The sequence below is a fragment of the Rhamphochromis sp. 'chilingali' genome (genome assembly GCF_963969265.1).
Source record: "Rhamphochromis sp. 'chilingali' genome assembly, chromosome: 18".
Lineage (NCBI taxonomy): Eukaryota > Metazoa > Chordata > Actinopteri > Cichliformes > Cichlidae > Rhamphochromis > Rhamphochromis sp. 'chilingali'.
The window spans coordinates 20,755,761-20,778,778 of NC_137945.1; the positions used below are offsets into that span (position 1 = coordinate 20,755,761).

The 23,018-nt window shown below is 37.8% G+C and overlaps 1 protein-coding gene across 4 annotated transcripts in view; it reads left to right on the top strand.

The window, feature by feature from the left end:
• Positions 1–23,018, top strand: part of tpk1 (thiamin pyrophosphokinase 1) — a 123,112-nt gene that overhangs the window by 91,165 nt on the left and 8,929 nt on the right. For 3 of the 4 annotated variants that reach the window (XR_013969767.1, XR_013969768.1, XR_013969769.1), the window contains exons 9-14: positions 1,390–1,611; positions 2,295–2,453; positions 3,319–3,496; positions 3,613–3,821; positions 4,371–4,581; positions 5,507–5,901. The exons of the other annotated variant lie outside the window; for it this stretch is intronic. The gene's annotated coding sequence lies outside the window, so the exon portion shown is untranslated. Of the gene's footprint in view, positions 1–1,389; positions 1,612–2,294; positions 2,454–3,318; positions 3,497–3,612; positions 3,822–4,370; positions 4,582–5,506; positions 5,902–23,018 lie in introns of those variants that run through there. 4 annotated transcript variants of the gene reach the window in all.

Here is a 23,018-nt window from a genome sequence, read left to right on the forward strand (position 1 = left end):
CCATGTTGTTATTATTGTGATTGTTATTATTCTTAATGTTTTTATTGACCTTTAAATAAACACAATGAAAGAGGTTGTCTTCTAAGTAAAAAACTACATTTTTTTTAATTATATTTATCATCTCACAATTACTTAAGTAGCACTTCAGATTACTTTCAATGCAGAAACATTATGAATATAGTCTAGATTCTCAAATACTTTGCATTTTCTTATCATAACTAACCTAAACAGAATTTATCAGTCATTTGGCAAACACAATAAATTATGTTGCATAACTTATCATTGAAAATAAATATCTATGTAAGTGTATGGAATTATTAGTTTGTTAACCTACTTAGTACACACAACACAAAAATATAAGCCAAGTTATGGGTGTCAAATTAGAACTGGAATGTTCCACTTAACCAAAGTATTAAAACCCAAACACTTTGTATCAAGTGCTACTATGGTAGCTGATAAGACATTAACGATATACATTCACTTACTTGTTGTTGTGTGTTGTGCTGTCCGATGTCAGTCAAAGCTCTGTCGATTTTTCTAAAAAAATTAATAAATTCTTGTAGCTTTCATAACAATGACAGAAACTGACAACTGTATTAACTTATTGGCAAAGGTGCACATACCGTTTTTTCCATCTGGTCAAAGTACGTGAAGGAACGTTTTTCCGCATCCAGTCTATTTCACTTGTGTCAGATCTATAATGTTTTCTTTTCGGCATCACTGGCTCTTAAGTTACAAAACTCAGTTGGAATGTCAGTATAGTCTATAATCTGTGAAAAACATATTCTACCGCCAAATAGAGAAAATACTGACGTAGAGCATGAACTCAAAAATTTGTTTTCAGCTGTGAGTGCCATGATTGGTTAAGTGTACGGTCAAATATGAGGATACACCAATCAAAGGCAAAGTAGGGCGGGCCATGCTGCAGCGTACAGGTGGCCAGCTTTCACCGCGAGACCTCACACGGTCCTCATCAGGTAACGGCTTCCTTACGTAATTTAACAACAAGCGGGAAATCGGTCTAATAAAGTGTGTCTTGCAAAGATGGAGACTACGGAGACGAATAAAACTAATATCAGAGGTAAGTCGCCTAAATGTTTTCGAATTTGAATGACTTAGCTTAAGCTAATAGCTTGCTAAAAGTGGTTTGATGTTTTATGGGTCACATAGAAACAAGTGACCAACGTGGAAATGCTCTCTTCAGAGAATTATGCATGCGACATAGCACTTGGTGTCATTAAAATGGTTCAAACGGTAAAAGTATGCCTATAGAAACCATGTCAAATAGAATATTTTTTGATAAGAAAAAGCCTTTATTAGCATATAGCCTGTAGCATTCTAGCTAGGAAAAAGCAATTCTTTTTTTCCTCCCCCCTTCATTTACTACAGAACACGAGGAGAGGAAGTTTGCAGTGGTGCAGTGGAGTGAAGGGGAGGACTATGGAAAGCTTAGTGAAGTAAAAACTGTTAACATACGGGGGTATGATGACTCCAAGATGGACCAGCATGGGAATCCCATTTCCACTTACTCGGCAGTTATTGAATGGCGCCATGGGAAGAAACAGCGAGGAGGGTGGCCACATTACAGGGGCACTGTTGTTTTTGTCTCTGGTAAGTAATTGTTAATGATTTGAAATGTAGAATGTCCTTCTCTACTTGAAAGTAGTTCTCTAAAGAAAAACTGAATTCACTCTTTAAAGTCATGTGCTTACTTCGTTTTTCCAGGGAGCTGAAGACTGTACTACATGTTTACTTAATATACATTAAGTATACATTACATAAAGTCGCAACAGTTTTGTATTTTATCACTCGTCTTTACTCTGCTCTAAGTAAAAGTTTACATATTAACACAGTAAATCTCCTAAATGTGGCTCCTACTCCTTTTAACCCTAACCCCTGACTAATGAGATGGTTGCTTTTAGATGTTGAATAGTTGTATATTTTATGTTTCACATGTATGGAAATTCTGTGAAATAGGAATTGTTTGTTTTTTTGCTAAATGCACTATGTGAATCACAACTCAACACAAAACTAGACACTGTTACTGCTGTCTTCTTCTTCTCTTTCTCTATCCCATATACAAATGTTCTCTTTTCTTTGTTAGCTCTCTCTTTCACACAGGTCGAAGAACCATTCCAGTGTTCAGTTGTGTTTTTAGTCAGGAGTAAAAAATAACATTCATTACTGCAATTACCTGAAAACAGGACATAGTCTGGTGATTTAAAAAAAAAAACACCTGTGGAGTAATGAGGGGATTGTTGTAATGTCTTTTTGTTTCCTCCTTTGTGCTCTAGCTACTCGTTTTGAGGCAGCTCGGAAAATTAATGCACTGCTGAAGGAAAATGAACCAGAGGACCTGACCAAGAGGGTATCTGTCCATCCTGAAAACTATCAGGATGATTCTGATGACTCCAAATGAGACTCTGATTCTGTCGCAGCCATTGCAACTCAAGGTGACATTTCACTTGGAACCATTTTGTAGTATCCGTGTTTTACATGTTATCTAAACACTCCATCTTTAAATATTGGCTTCTAGGCTAGTGTCAGTCATTAGGAAACCATTATATACATGTTTTCATGTGGAAAATGAAACATTTTAGGTGATGGCTCCTTTAAAAAGTTGACACTATTGTATTGTACATCTACCATTGGATGGAGTCTATGCAGGCTACAGCCTTATGAAACGGGACAGTGTAGCCTGCAAGTAGCATTTCCTGGTTATGTCTGAACATCCTCACCATCTTTCTATTATGTTACACACCATTTCTGTCACCAAGCAATGACTGTAGTACTTCTCTTTCCCTAAAAAAAATATATATATTTTACTGATTTTTACCTTTTTCAGATCAGATATAATTTTAAAACTGAAACGTATTTACATTTAAGAAAAGGAACTCCACCAGTGGTCCCCCTATTCTACTGCACACAAAGGTCATTTGTATACAATGATTGTCAGGATTTGTTAAAGGAAAAAATCACTTGTAGCCACCTAAATTGAATTATGGTAAACTTTTTTTTTTTTTAACTGTATTCAAATGAGCCCAATCTTTGGAACAGGCCTAGTTACAGTTCTGTGATGTGCAGTACCAGTTAAAAGTTTGGACACACTTTCCCATTATATTTAATTGTAAAATTGTACAAACTTTTGACTGGTACTGTATGTGGCTAAGAAATCAGCTCTTTGAAGTATGCACCCTACACTTTGTGGCACAGCTATTGAATCTGTTGTCTTTACACTTTAGATTCATAACTTTTATGGCAGCTTTGACTATTTTATGTAAATTCCTCTTCTTTCTCGCTATCTTTTTTCATGTCCAGAAGTCAAAGGCTCCTTCAAAGAAAGACCCTGCACAGGAATTCCTTGCAATGTACAGTCATTCACCACCTTCAGTCGCTTATGGTGAAAAAAGTCCAAAAAAGACAGTAATTGGTCTAAAGCGGAAGATCCAAGACCTGAAACAAGAGAATGATAAACTGAAGGAGTTGCTTGTCCAAGGTATCACTTCCTATCACTAATTTAACAATTAAACAGCCAATATATTTGAAAAAGTCACTCTAGCCTATGTATAAACCATTCTGGTAATCATTTTTTTATTCATTTACTATATATAGATGTGCCAGAACTAATGAAGACGATGAAAAAGGTGATTAATTTGGCTGAACCTCTTAAGAGATCCAGTTTTGAGCTTCCCCAGATTTCTCCGCAGTCCACGCCCGGTTCATCATCAGATGGTTCGCTGCTGCCCCCTCCCAAATCTACTTCATCCTTCTCAACACCAGCATCTGTCATTCTATCAACAAAGGAATCCCAGTCATCAAAGGTAATGGAATTTTAAAGAATAAATAGATGAAGTGCATAAATTGGATCTACTGTCTTTCTACTTACAGTTGATCCAACCTTGAACACAATACCAATAAAAGTTTTGACGGACTTTCCTATTAGATTTAATGGGAAAATATGTCAAAACTTTTAAATTGGTACTCTACTTATTAGTATGATGGATCTAATTCAAGTGTTAAATTCATTGACTGTGTTTCTGCTGTGAAGTTTCCCTTCTTAACAAAGGAGTCTATGGGGATTGACTCTGTTTTAGAGCCAGCCCCTGGTGGAGCAGAGGCAAACTACAATTTTTCTACAAAAGCTTCACTTTTGCATGGGAATGCCTGTGCGAGTAACAAGTGATGCAGAAAAAAGTTTTGCAATCCAGTAGCTTAGCATCCGGACATTGCAGGTGAACGACGGCTCCGGGAATATACATAAATGTCACTGCCTTCAAAACTAGACGAGAAACAGAGTTTTAAGTCTGGAAAGGTATGTAGTTGTTCTTTACGTCTCTTATATTGATCAAAATGTCTTTTTGTTGGAACAGGTGGAGATTTATCCTGGGACTGGAGTCATGGTAGAGAAACTGGCCTGGGCCTATGCTACTAATGCAAATTCATCTACAACCTTTGTGAGGCATCTGCTCACAGCAGTCTTCCCTGTGGAAATATTGCTAGTGAGCAATCTTCGAGGGGGAAAACGAGGCAGAGGACATGCACGTTTACCGCTCGACAAAAATAAATTGGATGCCATCTACAGTAAGTTTTTAGCTTTTTATGGCATGTTTTCGCAGTTGTCCACACTTCTGGCATTTAAAGATAACAAAGGACCAATGAAAAACAAGGGCCACACATATGAAGAATATTTTCTTAACATTTATGCATATATTATTGTTGATGAAGAAAGGCCTCCACCAAATAGAGGATTCTAGTTGATCTTTTTTGAGTTATATCCAGATGAATGAATGGTCTTTTCATGACATACTATTGTAGGCCTTAGATTTCTCTGTAGGCCTTTCATTTCCTTTATGGTGCATTTTGTTTGTCCAACTACAAAGTAACAAATGATGGTAGATAAGTATTTTACATTCTGGATGTTCTTGCATTTGATGTATTTCAGTGACTGCGTTTACATGCAGCCGATAACCCATTCAAAACTGGAATGTTAGCAATAACCCGGTCACACATGGCTTTAAAATACCGGCAAAAATCCAAATATAAATCTTGGAGTTACCAAATATTTTTGTGAGAAAAGGGTCATGTAAAACCTCTATCGGCATATCGCCATCAGAATGAAAATGGATTTGTGTTTTGCACATGTTCTATTCCCGCGGAATCCTGGTCTTTTGAGTAGAGGAACTTTGTGTATGTGCCGTCTGGCTCTCTGTGACTCTCTCATCTCATGCATGTGAATGAGTTATTCCGAATGTTTCAGAACCCTGAATAGTGAGCCTAACTCGACCATAACCTGAATATTGGCTGTATGTAAATGTAGTCAATGTAGTGAACCGCTCCATGCATCGTCTGCAAATTTCAAAGCTGGCACCATTAGATATTAAGACTGATTAATGCAGGATCATTGCACTATTGTTTAAGATCATTGGGTTCTTTTACACTACTAATTCTGTTCTTGTCATCACCCCCCCCCCCCCCCCCCCCCCCCTGCATTTTTGTACATATATAGGTGCAACCCTTGAGAAGTGGCCTGGGACCCATCCTTCCAGCATTGGTACTACAATCAATGCCAAGATCACAGAACTCCGGGCCAGAAATAAAAATGTCTCTGTCACAGCATCCCCATAACTTGACTTTCGATGTCTCATTTGGCATGTTATTATAATGCCAATTCATGTTTTATCTATTAAAGATAGATTGTTTGTTTTGTTTTTTAAGTGGGCAGGTTTTTTGCCCTCCAAAGTTTTACTCATGTTAGCAGGTAAAAGTTCCACAAATTTGCAGCAAAAGGTATGCAGCTTAGCATGCTCTTTAAACAATAGAGCTTAGATTAGGTTAAATATTTCTGTGAAATATTAGTATGTGACTGTTATATCAGAATAATAAAAGTTAATTGAATTTAAAGATTGCCCAGTATTCATGTTTTTTGTTTTTGTTTTCTTCAGTATTACAATACATTGACTGCCGACCTGTCAAAGAAAGTTATGTTGGCTTACGAGTTTGTCTTTGCATTGCTAGTTTTTAACTGATGTTGGTCAAGCAGGGGCAAATGATACTGTTGTCTTTTTCATATGTGATAGATTTTTTTTTTTTCTAGTAATGTTAATTTGTATAAAATTAATAATTAAGTTTATAGGTTTTTTTATGAGATGAGATTTAAGAATTCTTAGAAGAAAAATGTAAAAAAAAGAATAGTTTACCATAAAAATGTATTGCCGGAACATAAAGTGAAAACATATGTAATCTAACATATTCTTAGAATATATGTATAAAAAGCATTTAAAAAAAAGAGATTATTGCCCTGCAAACTACATTTACTTATAAAAAAAATTTATCTAACAGATTTTGTTCATATATGTAAAGCATATGTCTTTATGACAATTATGTACTAAAAACTATGCAAATATTATATGGAACATCTATGGAATACATACTTTGACATGTACTTTCCTTATATAACTTATACTTAGTTTTAACGTGATCCTTATGTGATCCACTTTATTATCATGTATGAAAGTAACCCGAAAGTGGCCACTTTCAGGAGTAAATCATACAAGCCTTATATGATTCACTATATATGGAGCAAACTAAAGCTGATGCAAATCTTTTCTAAGTTTTTTATATTTCTTTAACATATGGGTTTTATACGTTTTTTATATTTCTTTTCCGTATGGGTGTTTTACATTACAAGCCTCTCAGGAGATGAAATGGTATTGTATATTTGAAGATGAGGGGAAAGAAATAAGGATTTAGTGTACTTCTATCTGGTGGGTTTACATACAGCCAAGGGATGAGTGAAAAAACAACAAAATTATACTGTAAAACTCTTAGTAAGGTGTTGTGCCACCATGTGCTGCTAAAACACCTTACTGGCACTGGCACCAACACTCATGGAGGTCGAGCACAAAAAGAATTCTTATAAATCTTCTGATGGTGTTGAAATGCATCCAACCTGAATCTAATGGCAGTAGTTGAGCATGCTCAAAACTCTCTTGCTGTTAAATTTATGTTAAATGATTATGACACATTGTGTCTAATAATCAAGTTAAGGTTCCATTAACATAGATTATGCCTGTGCTTATTTTCATTCATAAAAGTGCAGCTATCAGAATGATCTGCTGAGGGGAAATGTGAAGAGGCTGTGGTAGGAAGAGAGACAAAGAGGGTTACGGTAGAGTAAGAGTGGCTGAGTCAGAAGAAATGCAAAGAGATGAAAGTGAAATTTTGGGAAAGAAGCAAAGGCGATGAGGAGATGACATATGAGAGGAAGAGAAGGAGACCTGTCAAACATCTCATTCATTTGATGTTTTAGGACGCTGATGCAGCAGAAAATGTCAGATTATGGAAACTGTAGGGAAGCTTAACAGGAGCTTGCAACTGTGCAGCCACTTATACGTACACACACACACACACATACATTTTCAACCCCACTTCCAAAACTGTTGGGACGGTGTGTGAAATGTAATTTAAAAACAGAATGCAATGATTTGCAATGATTAAACTGAGAAAATGCAGCATATTAACAAAAATATTAGCTCATTTTGAATTTGATGGTAGCAGTGCATTATAGTGTTTATCTAGCAGCCCCTCTTCTTTTAATGACAGTCCAAAATCATCTCCTCTTGTAACTGAGGAGATTAATATTGGGAGTTTTTAGGAGAGGAATGTTGTGCCATGTTGTACAATTCTTTTCTAGGATTCTAGCTTCACAATAGTCCCAGGTGTTCTTACAAGGTTTTTAGTCTCCGGATGTATTGAAGGTTTACAGTTGTGAATAGGTCTGAACTGCAGGCAGGCCACTTCAGCACCTGGGCTCTTCAGCTTTAAAGCCACGTGTTTGTAATGCTGCAGTATGTGGTTGAACATTGCCTCGCTGAAATATGCAAGGACTTTCCTGAAAAGGTGGATGAGAGCATGTGTTGCTCTAAAGCTTTCAGCATTGATGGTGCCTTTTCAGCCAATTCTACAGGCACTAATGCAACCCCCATACCATCAGAGATGCAGGCTTTTGAACTGAGTGCTGATAACATGATGGATGTTTCCTCTCCTCTAAAGTTCAGACGATTCCACGCCTGCATTTACCAAAAAGAATTTAAAACTTTGATTCATCTGACCACACAACATTTTTCCGCTTTCCCTCGGTGCATTTGAAATGAGCTTTGGCCACAAGAAGACAGCTGTGTTTCTGGATCATGTTCACATATGGCTTCTTTTTTGCATAAAAGAGCTTCAACCTGCATTTATGAATGTTATAATGAACTATTAAATTGAGACATCCTGAAGATTAGAGACATCCAACACTGATTTTTAGTCTTGTTCCTTGCACACAGAGATTTCTCCAGAATCTCCTGAGTGATGATATTATGTACTGTAGAGGATGAGATATTTAAAGTCCTTGCAATTTTTTATTGAGGAACGTTACTCTGGAATTGTCCCACAATTTGTAGATGCAGTTTTTTGCAGATTGGTGAACCTGTGCCCATCTTTACTTCTGAAAAGCTTTTTATACCCAGTCGTGTTACTGACCTGATGCCAGCTAAGCTAATTAATTACAAAATATTACCTCCGGCTGTTTATTACCACTACCTTTTCAGCCGTTTCTTCCCCTTGCCCCAATTTTGAGATGTGTTGCTGCCAAAAAATTATGGAATAGTAAAATGTCTCAGTTTTAACATTTGATACATTTTTGATGTTCTCCTGTGAATAAAATCTGGGTTTGTGAGATTTGTATTTATTTACATTTCCCCGGCGTCCCGATGTTTTAAAATTTGTGTTTGTTGTTAATTTGCAAAGAAAAAGCGCTCTTGCCCTTTTTTCTTATTTTTTTGCTCCGATCCATTTTGTGCATCTTCTTTTATTGTTTCAGTTATTTGATATCAGATTACAAAAGATATCGCAGATTGTGCACTAGAGTAAGCTTGCACAGCAGAATTGTGTTCTTTTCTTCAGGACATTTCATCACAGCAGATGCTTGGCAATATGGTGAATAACCCGCCTGTGTATTTATTCCTCCCAGTTATTTATGTTAAATCACCAACTGTTATTTACCAGTTTTCTTGTTGGACTTTTGACAAGCTTCTGAGTAAACCGTATCACCAAATGTGTACGTTTCTACACAGTCACAGCCCCTGCTTAACTTACGTTTGTACTTTTGTGTTGTCCTGGATGACATTTTTGTCATACACACGGCAACCTTTCCAAATTAAGCAACCCATTTGTCACATGAAGTGATTCCTTTTGTGCAGAATGTGCAGCAGCAGTCTTTATTGCAATCTGCCCCCGGGCTTACAATTCTTCAGGCAATCCAGACAATAAGACAAAGGATACATAGAGGAAATAAAGATGCAAGGAAATAATCAAAGCAGATGCCTGATCATTTGAGAATATAATTAGAACTCTTCATCCAAGATAACTGTAATTGTTGGCATGTCCTAGTATTGACTTTTCCAGCTATGTTATGAACAACATTAACAACAATATTAGCCCTGATGTCGCTTAGATTGTGTTCAGCAGTGCAGTGATAATTATCAAAAGAAAATCCTAAATCTCTTTTACAAACACATTTTATGAGATACAATAATTTCAGTTCATAATTTAAGTCTTTTTTTGGGAATGTCCCAAGTGTCCACCTTCTTGGAAATAAGACATTTGAAACAACTGATACAAATGAAATGATTGCTTTCCTTTTCTGCCTATGGCAGCCATTTCCTCATATGCCTGTACACGCTTAAGGGCTAAAGCTTTGCTGCTTTGTAGCCTTCTGCAGATAGTATGCAATAATTTTAACCTGGAGGTGGGAAGTGAGACATTTTCCTCTCTTCTACTGATGACTACTTTCCTGCTGAGAAAATATGCTAATCATAGTTCAGACAGGCCAGCAGTTTGAATATGCTAATTCTACTTCTTCATCTTCTTCACTGTAGTGTTTTTTCTATTATTGGACCCCAACAGGAAGTTGAAGGTTTTCTTTGAATGTGCTCTACTCCCCTTGCTCGTTTTAACTCTTCTGATCTGCTGCTGTTCTGCAAGCTTGTACGCCGTGTCTAATTTTGTTTGTCCAAATTGTCCTACTTCTAAATGTCAAGCAGTACATCTGTTCCTTCATGGACCAAATACTTTAGCAACCATCTGTGGAAGCTGTCCTGATGCTTGTTTTTAATGTCATATGTTTTTTTTTTCCACCTGCACAAAATGCAGTCTTAAGATTTATTACTGTAGATGAGGTGGATTGGGGCCCTTGACGTACACATTGCTCAGTGCCGTTGAGACTTAAAAATGAACCTAAGTATAAGTTATGCTTGTTTCAAAGGCATAGTGCAGCATTTTGCTTGATCATATATACATACAGAATTGTTTAGCTCTAATGAGAGGTTGAAATGTGTGAAACCTGAAACATAAAGCTTTTTAAATATTTTGCTCCACTTTGTATAAAAAGTGTCTGAATTCAGTGTGATGTCAGCCACTGGTTTGCTTCTTAGGAGGGAATCACCATCGTGATTTTTTTTGGCACCAGCAGTCCCTATATTTGAACGAGAGGGTTGACTATCAAGATATCAGCTAAAACTAACATTCCTGGTGAACACAAACACACACATACACGTGATTTTCCTGTGAACAGGCAACATGTGGTCAAATGAGCTCTCCATGCAGGTGAAACAAGTCATCCTTAAGCTGCAAAAACAGAAAAAACCCATGCGAGAAATTGCTACGACATTAGGAGTGGCAAAGTCTACAGTTTGGTACATCATGAGAAAAAAAGAAAGAAAGAAAGCACTGGTGAAGTCAGGAATGCAAAAAGACCTGGATATCCACGGAAGACAACAGTGGTGCATGATTGCAGAATAATTTCCATGGTGAAGAGAAACCTCTTTATAGCAACCAACCAAGTGAACAACACTCTCCAGGAGGTAGGCGTATCAAAGTCTACCATAAAGAGAAGACTGCATGAAAATAAATACAGAGGGTTCACTGCAAGGTGCAAACCACTCATAAGCCTCAAGAATAGAAAGGCTTAGGACTTTGCTAAAAAAAAGCCAGCATAAAGGTATTGTGTTTTTAAAAAAATGCTTTCATTCCTCACATCTTTATGCAGTCTTTTCGTTCAACCCATTGAACTAAAATTTGCACTTCAACTACATCTGACTTGTTTGTTTTAAAATTCATTGTGGTAACGTACAGAACCAAAACTAGAAAAAAGTTGTCTCTGTCCAAATATTTATTGAGCTAAATGTATCTGTTCGACCAAAGATTTGGTACATGGTGAGTGGATAGCGCTTCACAGTACACATGATCCAAAGCACAGTGTGAACACAGCCCAGGAGTTTCCACTGGTCAAGCTGTGGAATATGGCCAAGTATCAATCTAATTAAGAAAGCATTTCACTTCCTGAATAGAAAACTGAAGGCAGACCTATGAGCATCCATCTACTGAAGACAGCAGCAGCTGCAACTAAAAAGTATCAGAAGGGTGATACCCATGGGTCCCAGATTTTAGGCGGCTATTGCCTATATGACAAATGATTCTCAACAGAGTGTTAAAAATGAAATGATTATGATTTCTTAAATGGAACCAATGCCATATGAGCCCCTGAAAATAAGTGACTATGAGTAATAGTTGCGGTTTTTAAAGTTTTCTTATGATGATTTATTTTCAGTTAATAATGCATTACTAAGTCTTGCAATATGTTGCACTTTGTTACAGGCTTAAATATTTCTCACATAAGGAACAGCATACATAGAGTGGAGACCATTTTTTCTTATATCCTTTGCAAACCTCAAGCTGGGTTGCTGATACCAGCGATTATGCAAAATAAGGGTGGGTGCTTTGCACTCTTTATTGGTCATGCCCAGACACATAAATACAGACCAACTTCTTGCTGGCCAACCTCTGATTGTTGATGATGTTGCCTGCAGTAATACTTTAAGCTCCCACCAATTTGTTTGCATTAAGTAGCCCCACATTCTACATTTCTTGCTTATTTTCTTTGCTGCAGTGCATTCCTTTGCCCTTGCTCTACCCTACTGAAAATGAGTGGCATTGGACCGCCCATAGCAAATAACTGCTGTAACATTAATTTGACATAGAGGGGTGTCATTGAGGCTCCACAGCTAAGAAAGCGGGATAGCAGTTACCGAACGAAAACCACCGCCATCCTCTGCTCAAGCACAGCAACCTGGAGATCACACTGTGCTTGTGTGTGTGTGTGTGTGTGTGTGTGTGTGTGTGTGTGTGTGTGTGTGTGTGTGTGTGTGTGTGTGTGTGTGTGTGCAAATGTTGAAACATATTAATTCCCACAGTTATTTGGTGTATGCTTTGCACTCTGTGGATTTGTTTACACTGATTATAATCTTTAGCAGTGTTTGGCATTAAACCTTGCAGAGCTGGAAGCATATTCAGCTTGCCAAGCCTCATACACATACTGATATTGCATACTGAAGTCATTGAGTACTATTGTTGGGATGTTAATAGCCTGCTTTGTTTTCTACATTTCTCAACCCTGTTTAGTTATCATTGGAAAAAAGTTTGTCAAATACACAAAAATCAAGGTAATACGAGTACTTTTGTTGCTTCCTTTGTTCTCTTTGCGGCCCGCGCATCATCATGTGGACACCTGGTCAACAGGCTGTGCAGGTGTTCTAAATATGCAGAAAATATCATTTGTTTTCAAATAATGACACATTATCCTCCTGTCAAAATATGCACATATACACTGATGAGCCTCAACATTAATGCCACTGACAAGTATCACTGACTGATCGTTCCATTACAACAAAATGTTCTTCTGGGAAACTTTCGATCATGGCATGTCATGTGGCTGGTACAAATAGCACTCACCTACGTCACTGTAAACACAACAGAGCACTGATGGTAGCTGCCTCCCTCAGCAGGACCGTTTGCTTTGGAATGGCTCAGTGACACAAAGCCCAAGGCATTGATTCAACATCCATTTTCCCCAGATCCCATACGATGTGAGTGTACTATAGTGGCTCAAAAACACAACCCACAAAACACAAAGCAACCATCTGGTGCCGTACACCAACTTTACTCCAGAAGTGTTCTACTGGCCTGACAAGACCTAACACAATATGCTTTTAATGTTTTGTCGAACACTAAAGCTAAATCTTGCAAAATAACATTTTTAAATGCATAATGAACTTGTGTGTAATTAACCCACCAACACCTTAATGTAGCTAAAGCCAGCTGATGTGTGTTTATGCACTGTTAGTTTTTAAAACTGTATTAGAGGAAGATATATATATATTTGTGTTTCAAAGTTGCAAGTTGACATTACCCTGCCATATGAGGGAAGCTGAGTTGGCATGCTGTGACTGCACTTTAGTGAAAAACCTTATGGAGAAATAATGGGTTTTATATAAGGGTTGTTTGCCTTAATAATGCAGTGACTGAAAAGCATGGATATAAGAACGCAATTTGCACAATAACTATTTATTGATGAGATGTACTAAAATTCTTAAATATTTTAAAACCCAGAAGATCTGAAAAGGTTACGTATTGGCTTAATTTTTCATTTTCTACTTTACCTTTGCTTTTCGGATATTGTTCAGTGCATTTACATTAATCATAAGATATGAAGGCTACTTTGACCTTTCCTTGGCAGCCATTAAAATGATTAAATTTTCATGCATTCATTTACTAAAATACTCAAGCCGAAACAGACTTATGAACTGTGAACAAAATTTAGGATAAAAACTGTGTAGATGTGAGAAGACGACCGAGTCTCTTTAAATAACGCACACGGTTTTAATGTGTGACACATTAAATCTGTTGCCTTTAGCTTAAGATTGCGTCTTTGAGAAGAGCTGTCTTCCACAGCTTTTTGGGCCTGTGTATATTTAAAGTAAAAATGAGATTTTTGAAGTCACTACAGTCATATGATCTTTGACATATAAGTAAATAAAGCTCCTCTCACCTGGGGATTGCCACCAGGGGACATGTTTGTTTTTTTGTGACGTTAAGGTATGATGTTTTATATCGAAATAAGGCAGGCAACTATCTACGGATATGGCAATATCAAGCTTAATTCTGACTTTCATCTGCATCTCCATGTTACCCATGTGATCAGCTGGCAAACAGAGTGTACTACTACTACTACTCTTATATGTAGACAGTAATCAATATGAACCATAAATGATCTAATAGAACTAACAGATTTCTATCATTTAAGACTTTCTAATAGAAATGGCATTTATATACAATTTTAAAGCAAAGGTTTAAGGTTTGGTTTGGAGTTGTGTAGTGTTCAGAACTGGAAATAAACAAGCTCTTTGTCTAAATACATGCACACAGTTTTCGAAATACAATGTAGACGTTTGTCAGAAATGCTGCTGTGGTTTTGACAAAGTTCTATACAGTCATGCCTCTGGGTTTGAAGCATTTCCCATTATGCTTCTCACTGGTTGCCATCTATTATGCTTCTTTACAAGCAAATAGAGAGGTCAAAGGTTACTACTGCCTGTAGATGAAACTCCACCAAAGGTGACTTTTTAACCTCCTTTAAATCACACAAAAAAAATTAGTAAATCCTCCACAGATAATTATAGTTACGAAGGTCAGCGAGACATTGAGTCTGAATCTATGACTGACTTACTGTTATACTGTATGTATGCGTGTTTCTGAATATGCATGTTATGTACTGGTGTGCAGAAAACCTCCTTAGTCATTTCTTTGTGACTCAGCCCTCTCCCATCTGACAGCTTAATATTAAAAAGCTTTCATGCCGCAGCAACACGGTCTGAGTTATGGCTTTTGGCACGGTGTGATTGTGTGTATTAAAACCTGCTTGGTCATGATGTTTTTGGCTTAGCTTGGATCATAATGAACAGCAAATTTGAATAGCTGTCATCCACAAACCAACTCTTCCCTGCGTAGTGTGTGGGTGGGTGGATATGAATGTGTCTTTTCTATGCTTGTGTTTTGTATTAGGAGGTATGCATGTGCTTGTGAGCACACCTTATTGTGCTACTGGTTGTGTTTCCCTGCACACTGGACTTCTTTTTATCTTTGGGTATGTAAATATATATATGTATGAGTGTATGAGTGTGTGTGTGTGTGTGTGTGTGTGTGTCTGTGTGTGTGTCTGTGTTATGCAGGCGAGAGAAACTTTCATGGACAATAAACAATAGCTGTCAGCCCAGTGATGACAGACTGGCTGAGGTGGCTTTTTACTGTAAGGTTTCCATTCAAGTTGATATGCAAATAAGCTCCTCGTACTCCACCATACTACTTCTTTAGAACTCCTCATCAGCTCATGCATGCACACACAGCATACCAGAGCTGGGTATTAAATCAATATAAAATCTCTGTTGCGGCAGAAAATTTACTAGAATTGAATTTGATTCTTATAATATTGAGATGTATAATACTTTATAAGATTTATCTCATACATTATGCTGGTTCTTCAAGGTCTTCAAAGTTCTAAATGTCACATCTGTGGGCACACAAACCCACTATCACTGTAGTTATGTGTATTAAAGGGAAGAAAATACTGCATTCTTAAAATGGCATGGTGGGGCAATAGTTAGTACTTTTGCATCTCTGTGCATTAGCAATTCTGAAACAATTTTACCTGTTTTGGTTTAAATGAAAGCACCAAAAGAGGTGAAATTTCACATATTTCAGACCAAAAAAAAGTTAGTGTACCTGTCTCTACCGATATAATAGGATAGCACGTTCAGCCCATTCAGGTTCCACGGGTACCCACATGTTGGCACATCCATAAATACGAAGTTTGAAGTGCGTCCCTGCACAGACTCTTTTGGTCTTTTATCTTATCTCATGATCTTCGCATTAGTAAAGGACCATTGATAATCTCATCTCCCGCACAGGTACTGGTTTTTAAATGACAGTCATAGCTGAATAGTTTTATCTGTATTCATTTTATTTAAAGGAGCTTTTGTCAAATTAGATTTCAGAAAATGCTCAATGTCACAGTATTTTACAGTCATAGTAAAAACAAAATACACCTGCTATTAATTTAAAGCTTTTACTTATCGGGACATAAGATGTTTTTATATATATTTCTATTTATAAGATGTCTTTCTTTTTTTTTCATAAGCTGATGTCTTTGCTTCTCGACGTTAGTGTTAAAACACAAGGACGTGAACTACCAAAATTTCTGCTTTAAGTCAAATGCATTTGATTAGCAGTTCCTGGCTGCTGCCTATCCTCTTAATTCCAGTGAAAGGAGTGAGGATGTACTTTTTTCCCCCACATACTGGTTCTCCATTTTAGCCTAATTTAGGGTAAACAAATAATGAAAAAGTGTAATATGTGTTGTTCATCTGAGGTTGTATTTACCTTATTTTAATACCATCTAAGCACCTGATATACCATGACTACGTGTATTGTATACCATAGTATTACATGCAGTGTATATACTGTAAATAGGACTTCGTGTGATGTATTTACAGAATATAGCTATCATTTGCTATGATTAAATGCACTGTGACTTGTTAGCTCAGCTGGCCAAAGGACTGATGAGTTTGTGCCATGGTGAGGGATGCGTTGTCCGTGCTTCCATCCACTGTTCACAGGAATAGCTGCTCCTCCAAAATTATCAGTCTGATTTTAGTGAAACTTACACTCAATGATCACCTAATGAGACCCAACTTGTGCTCAATGTTTTAACCTCTTATGAATATTTAAAAAAAAAAAGATTTACTGAGATTTAAAAGGGGATTCTGCTCATCTGGATGTAGTGTTTTCAGTGGGAGAAACATTTTGTCACTCATCCAGAAAAGTCATTTGGATGAGTGACAAAACGTTTCTCCCACTGAAAACTCTACATCCAGATGAGCAGAATCCCCTTTTTGGGATTTCCTTACCTGGATGATTGAGCATGCATCAAGATGTTATTGAGATTTATATCCAGTGTACATGTCATTAAAAATCCATGAATGACTTAAAACGTGTAAATATGTTGACTTGTTAAAATAGCTTTGAATGAATTAAATAAGATCAGGTCCTTAATAGTCAAGTCAATTTTCTTCCAGAAACAGGGAGCATCATATTACACTTTCTCCTCCCAGTTCAGTATGAGCTCTGGGAGTAGCAGCAAATCCTGGGAAGGAAAACAATAACTTCTCATACCTTTTTGAAGCACATCGATCCGTAGTCACGATGGAAGCAGACCAAACATGGTTAGATTAGAAATCTTAATCGAGCACATAGCAGGTAATGGTGCTATTTAAAATTTGCATTGATCAGTAATTTGTCTCCCATAAAATAGAAAAGTAAATTTGAGTTTACACAAACCTCACCCCTCAACAAAACCACCCAACACGAGACACATGAACACACGTTCAAGACAGACAGGTGGTGAGTTTGATAAAAAACAAACACATGAACACAGATGGAGTTCAGTGGCAAAGTCTCTCAGAGAGCTGGAGCAATTGAGAAAACTTAATTAAAAGTAAACTTTGGGCAAGATTAGAAAGCTTGCCCTCACTGTTAATGAGAGCATGCTGTTTATGAAATGTACGCCTTCAAAAACACATTGGAATGCAAATGAGACAGTTTTAATAAGGATTTCACTACATGCCCCATATTTTTTGTTGTTACACTGTGAACATGAAGAATAGTATTTTGACCATTTAGACATGCAGAATGAGTTGCATGTAGACTAATTAATATCCGCTGCCATGGATTTGGTTCCGTGTGAGCATAATTAATCATACCTTCAGCACTTTATGGGGACTTTTCAACAATGACTTTTGATTTACATGAGACATTGGTGATGAGGACAGACTTACACAGCCTTCCTGCTGCACAGTTTGCCTGAAGAGAGGAAAACAGACTTCACTAATACTCCATTGATAAAAGCAGCGGGGATTTTTGTTGTGTCGAGGTTTTAAGTGAGGATTTGAAATGCGGTGTCTGGCTCAGACTCGTCAAAAACATTCAGCAACGTTATTAAAAGAAAAAGCAGGAAGGCATTTGGTTCCCTGATAAAATGTGTGAAACAGCAGGAGGGGGATATTTTGATATGAATTCAGAAACAATAAATCTACGGATAGTATGTTGACAGGACTGTCTTTAAAGTTTTGCTTGACTGGCTAAGATGAAGTCATGCAGCTTAAGCCTTTGGCATTTTGTGTAGCCGGAGATATCAGTATTCAGGAAGCATTCTAAATACTGGGAAGGATTGTTTTCAAAGAAGGGCAAAGCAATGTACTTTATCTTGTAGCCGAACGGATAGATATGTCTGACAAACTTGGTTCAGCAAGGTCTAACCCAGTGTCCCTGCCAGAGGCAAACATCTTTACTGTAACATTGTTCCTTTTCCTTTTGTTTCTCAAGATGCAAACATGCACCCTGACCTTCTTCTATTCTTTTATCTTTTTTTTTTTCCCTCTCGTCGCTGTCTGTGTTTTTCTGCTTGTACTCGCCGCGTGCTTTTGTCTCGCTTTCAGGGATTCAGTCTAAAGAAATTCATCTGGTCTCCCTTTATCTTTCCGTGTTTCTTTTTTATTCGTATGCATTTTCCTCTCTTACATTGCTACACCTTCCTACATAATGGCGTCTCCTCTGTTTGCCCTTCTACTTCCCCATCCCACTTCAAACTTATTCCCTTCCCTCGCATTTCTTCCCCCTCTCATCCACGCCGGCTCACCCAGCGCTAGACAGAGGAAATGAAAAGTGTATGTATTCTGTAGCAGCAGCACAGTGTGGCAGCAGGAGGGAAAACTGCTGTTTTATGGTTTTATTTATGGATCTGTAGATTTCTGACGCTCTGCACATCACACACAGGGGCAGAAATGAAGAGCAGCCTGATCTGAACTGCTGCTAGTACCCCCAGTGGAGCTGCAGACTAGCAAAGGAGGCAGGGGAGTAAAGAGGCTCACTTTTCACATATTTTAGACCAAATATCCATTAGCTACACCCCACTGTGTAGACAAACACACAGGTACGCTCATACGCAATATGGAAATGCTTATGCTCAACTATTCATGGCAGCATATTAATTTACACAAACGCATGGGCCCTATTAATTCATCTGCTCAACTTCCCCATCAGGCAAAACACATAGCCAGTGACTTATCCCCCACAATCACATTCTAATAACAAAATATATAATTTGCTCTGCTTTCCGTGGGTTTTTTTCTGTCGACTGATTGCTTATACATTCTCAGCGGAGATGAGTTTTCTTATCTGAAGGTCAACTGAAGCCATAACAGTGTTTGTCACCTCACACTCTTAAAACCCAGCAACATTTAATAGAAGCGGCTATCATTGCACAGCAGATGGTGCTAAGAGTGCTAGTGCACATATTTGCTCATGTCACGGCCAATAAATAACCTTAAATGTAAGGAGAATTTTCAGGTGGATAGAACGAACGGCAGCGCTGCAATGAAATCAAGGCTTGATGTAATGTGCGGTGCCTAAACCCAATGCAGTCTCGTTTTTCATGTCAGTGATTTTTGAAATCCTGTCTTATTGATGGCGTGAGCTTGCTACCACTGGCAAAACTGAAACGACTTGCACTTTTTTAGTTTTCTGATTATTTTTTTTCCCCGCTCTTTCATGCAGAGTGATCATTGCTCACACTCCAAAGGATTTGAATCAACTGTACAAACAAAACTGAGAAGCTCTTGTGTAGTTTTGCATCTGAATGGTTTTCTTCCAGTAAACCTGAAAAGTTGTTCTCTCCGAGAAAATAAAATAGAGAAAATACAAATCCGGATTTTCTTGTATTCTGTTTGAGTAAGATACAGCTTTCTTCTTCTCTTTGCCTCAACGATCTCCAGACTTTAGTTACTGTGCAAAAATATTTAGCCTCTTGCAATTTTTACCCCTCAGCCATAAAAGTCTGATGGGGTGTTGCCATCACCCTGCCGGGCAGGCTGGCAGGCTGGACACCCAAATTTGAACTTGATAACTCGAGAATGAGGCAGTGTAGAATTTTGAAATTCATGCTATAGGTTGTATCTACTGAAAATCTCAAACGAGTTTGAGTCTCAGTGACCTCAAAATCAAGGTCAAGGTCAGAGGTCAAATTTTCTGAAAATCTTGGTAAATGCAATAACTGAAGAAGGAAGTCACCTAGGACTTTCAGATTCTTATCATCTGCTAAAAATCTCAGATGAGTTCCAGTGACCTTGACCTCAAGACGCATCAATCCAAATGTAAATCCAATCCATCCGTCAATTGTGTACCTCCATTATGAGGTCTGGAGAGGAGGTACAACTTTGTCTACAGCTATTTCTAAAACATGGTGGGGGCTCTGTCATGGTTTTTCAGCTCAATTTCATCCAGTGGTGTTGGAGATCTAATCCAAATTGCTGGGGTCACAAACCCAAAAAAGTACCCTCAGATTTTTTTAATCAACAGCTTCATTTTTCAGCACGGCAATGATCCTAAACACACTACCAATGAAATAAAAGTATAGATGGATAGAAAAAAATTCCGGGGAACATTATCATGTCATGGATTTGCTTCCATAGAGCCTGAACCTCAACATCTTGACAGATCAGAACAAAAGGCAGCTAACATCCAAAGAAGAGCTTTGAATTTCCTTTAAGAAGCCTTGAGACTTGAGGACTAATTAAAGAAACTACAAGAAAGCTTCAATAATACGGTTCAGCCTGTGTTGAAGAATAAAGGTGGTCATAGCAGATATTTTCTAAAAAGCTTATATTATTGTATCTATCTCTTTGGTTTCACCTTAAACAGGTAAAGCATCTTCACAGTCAAATGCAATGACATATTGTATGATGCTGTTCTCAGTGTGGTGAGTGAGCTGCAGCATTGTGTGAAACGCGGTCATACATTGACCTCATTTTAGTAATTTGGACAGCTCAGTATCGGGTAAACATAATTTATACAAAATGACTTTCTCTCGCGCCGTGAAGCGCGAGGAAATTTGATAGCACACTGTTCTGAGGGAGTGGAGGATCTGCCCCCCCCGAGAGAATGAGTTTAATTTGCCTCGCGCTGACGTTTCATGTTAAAAAGGGGACACCCGTGCATCGCTAAATGCATTTATACGTAATGGGCGGGAAAAAACAACCAGTTTCTGTTTGTGTTGAGCTCGGCGTTGCTCTGCACATGTGTGCTGCGTTCCATTTTTTCTGCCAGTGACAAATCCTGCTCTTTATCATGAGCGATTAGAAAAATGATCATGAATAAACACAATCATTAATGATAAGACTCACCCTGACACTGATCAGCATCTCCGTTGTTCAAAATGATGATGAAGTGTTTTCTTTCCTGCTCACAATGACTGAAAATTAAAAATGATTTCTAACAAGTGCTGCACCTGCAGTAAAAAGACTCAAATTTGAGTATAATCTTCTAGTTTTTATATAAATTGCAGCTTTAGATAGAGGGCGGTAACCTTGACCACTGCGCTGTCTGTGGTTAGTTTGCATCAAACGTAATTCGTTTCCATATTTTAGCGTTTCTAAGCCTGTTTTATAGAAAAGACTACAGAGAAGAAAAAAATATAAACCAGCAACAGTCTCTCCTCTCACACCCTCTATCGCTCTCAAAAATGGCCCCCAAACACAAAAATGGCCCCAGAAACGTCTGGGAATCTCTCCTCTCCTCTCGCCCAGCCTCTCTCTAAGGCAATTTGTTGTGTAAATACGGTCTACTTACAGCTGACGGGTCCTTTCAGCTGTGGCGCTGGAAATGCAATTACAGGCAGCAAACATCTCCATTGTTATCACTGGAGGATGCAACGCTCATTTCGGTCCCCTCTGCAAAGGGGGCCGTTATTGATCGGTATCAGCTTTGAGGAGGGGATTACTAATGAAGCCATCTGAAAGCTTTTTGTGCTCAGTAAAGTTTGCACGCGCATAAGAGTATCTGTAAGTGTGTGTATGTGTGTAGGTCTGTGAATGGATGTGTGTAGGAGACACAAAAAATAGATAATGTGTGTCAGTAGATGTAGGTGCCACTCTGACATCCTGTTGGTAATGACTCCTAATTCTTCCTCATGTGGTGCTCTGGTGCCTCTGGTGGTACTTTTCTTAATTACTTCCACGATTATTTCCCCCAGAAAAACACTTCACATTGACTGTAGTCCAATGGCAGTGCGCTGAGGTAGAAATATTGTGATAATTGCATATTTGTAAAGCTTTGCAAGCCTGTTTTTGAGCAGTGCCTCATGCCATTTTTATTTATCAAAGTGTTGGCATATTTCATAGATGTAGTGCACATTTTTTTGCAGCCTTACGCCAAAGTTTTAGAGAAAGCCATAGAGCCCCTAAAAATTGCCTTTTTTTTACATTATGTAATAAACAAATTCAAATTTCAAATATTTTATAAAAACTGTTCCCTCTTTGGGAGTAACCCCCATATTCATTTACTGTCACATCACTGTTAATGCCTTTTATGCTCAGTGAAGTTCACATGAGCATAAGTGTGTCTGTAAGTAAGTGTGTGTGGGTGTAGGTCTGTAAATGGATGTGTGTTGGAGAGGAAAAACAGAGATAATGTGTGTCAGTAGATGCAGGTGCCACTCTGACATCCTGTTTGGTAATGACTCCTAATTCTTGTGGTGCTCTGCTGCCTCTAGTGGTACTTTTAAGAACAGCTTCCACTTTTATTTACAACAGAAAAAGGCTTCACAGTGACTTTAGTTTAATGGCAGTATGCAGAGGTAGATGTTTTATGATCATTGCATTTGGATGATGATTGATAATTATGATAATTGGTCTTGGAACCCTGTTGGGTTAAGGCCATTACGATTTATCAAAGTTCAAATCAAACCAAATCACTTTTATTGTCACATCACATTACCGGTACACTGGTATAAATCTTGTTTCATTGATTTAGTGCACACTTTTTGTAACCCTGCTCCAAAATTTACTCAAAGCCTCTAACATTTAGATGTAAACACTCCATATTCTTGTACATGTAATAAATAAATAAATGTTATAAAAGCAAACAAGATAGTTAGAGAAATCTGAAATGTAAAGTAAGAGAACTGTTCCTCCCGTGGCAGTAACCCCCCTCATGTGCATTAATAAGAATGTGAGAAAAGTATTTTTAAAGCC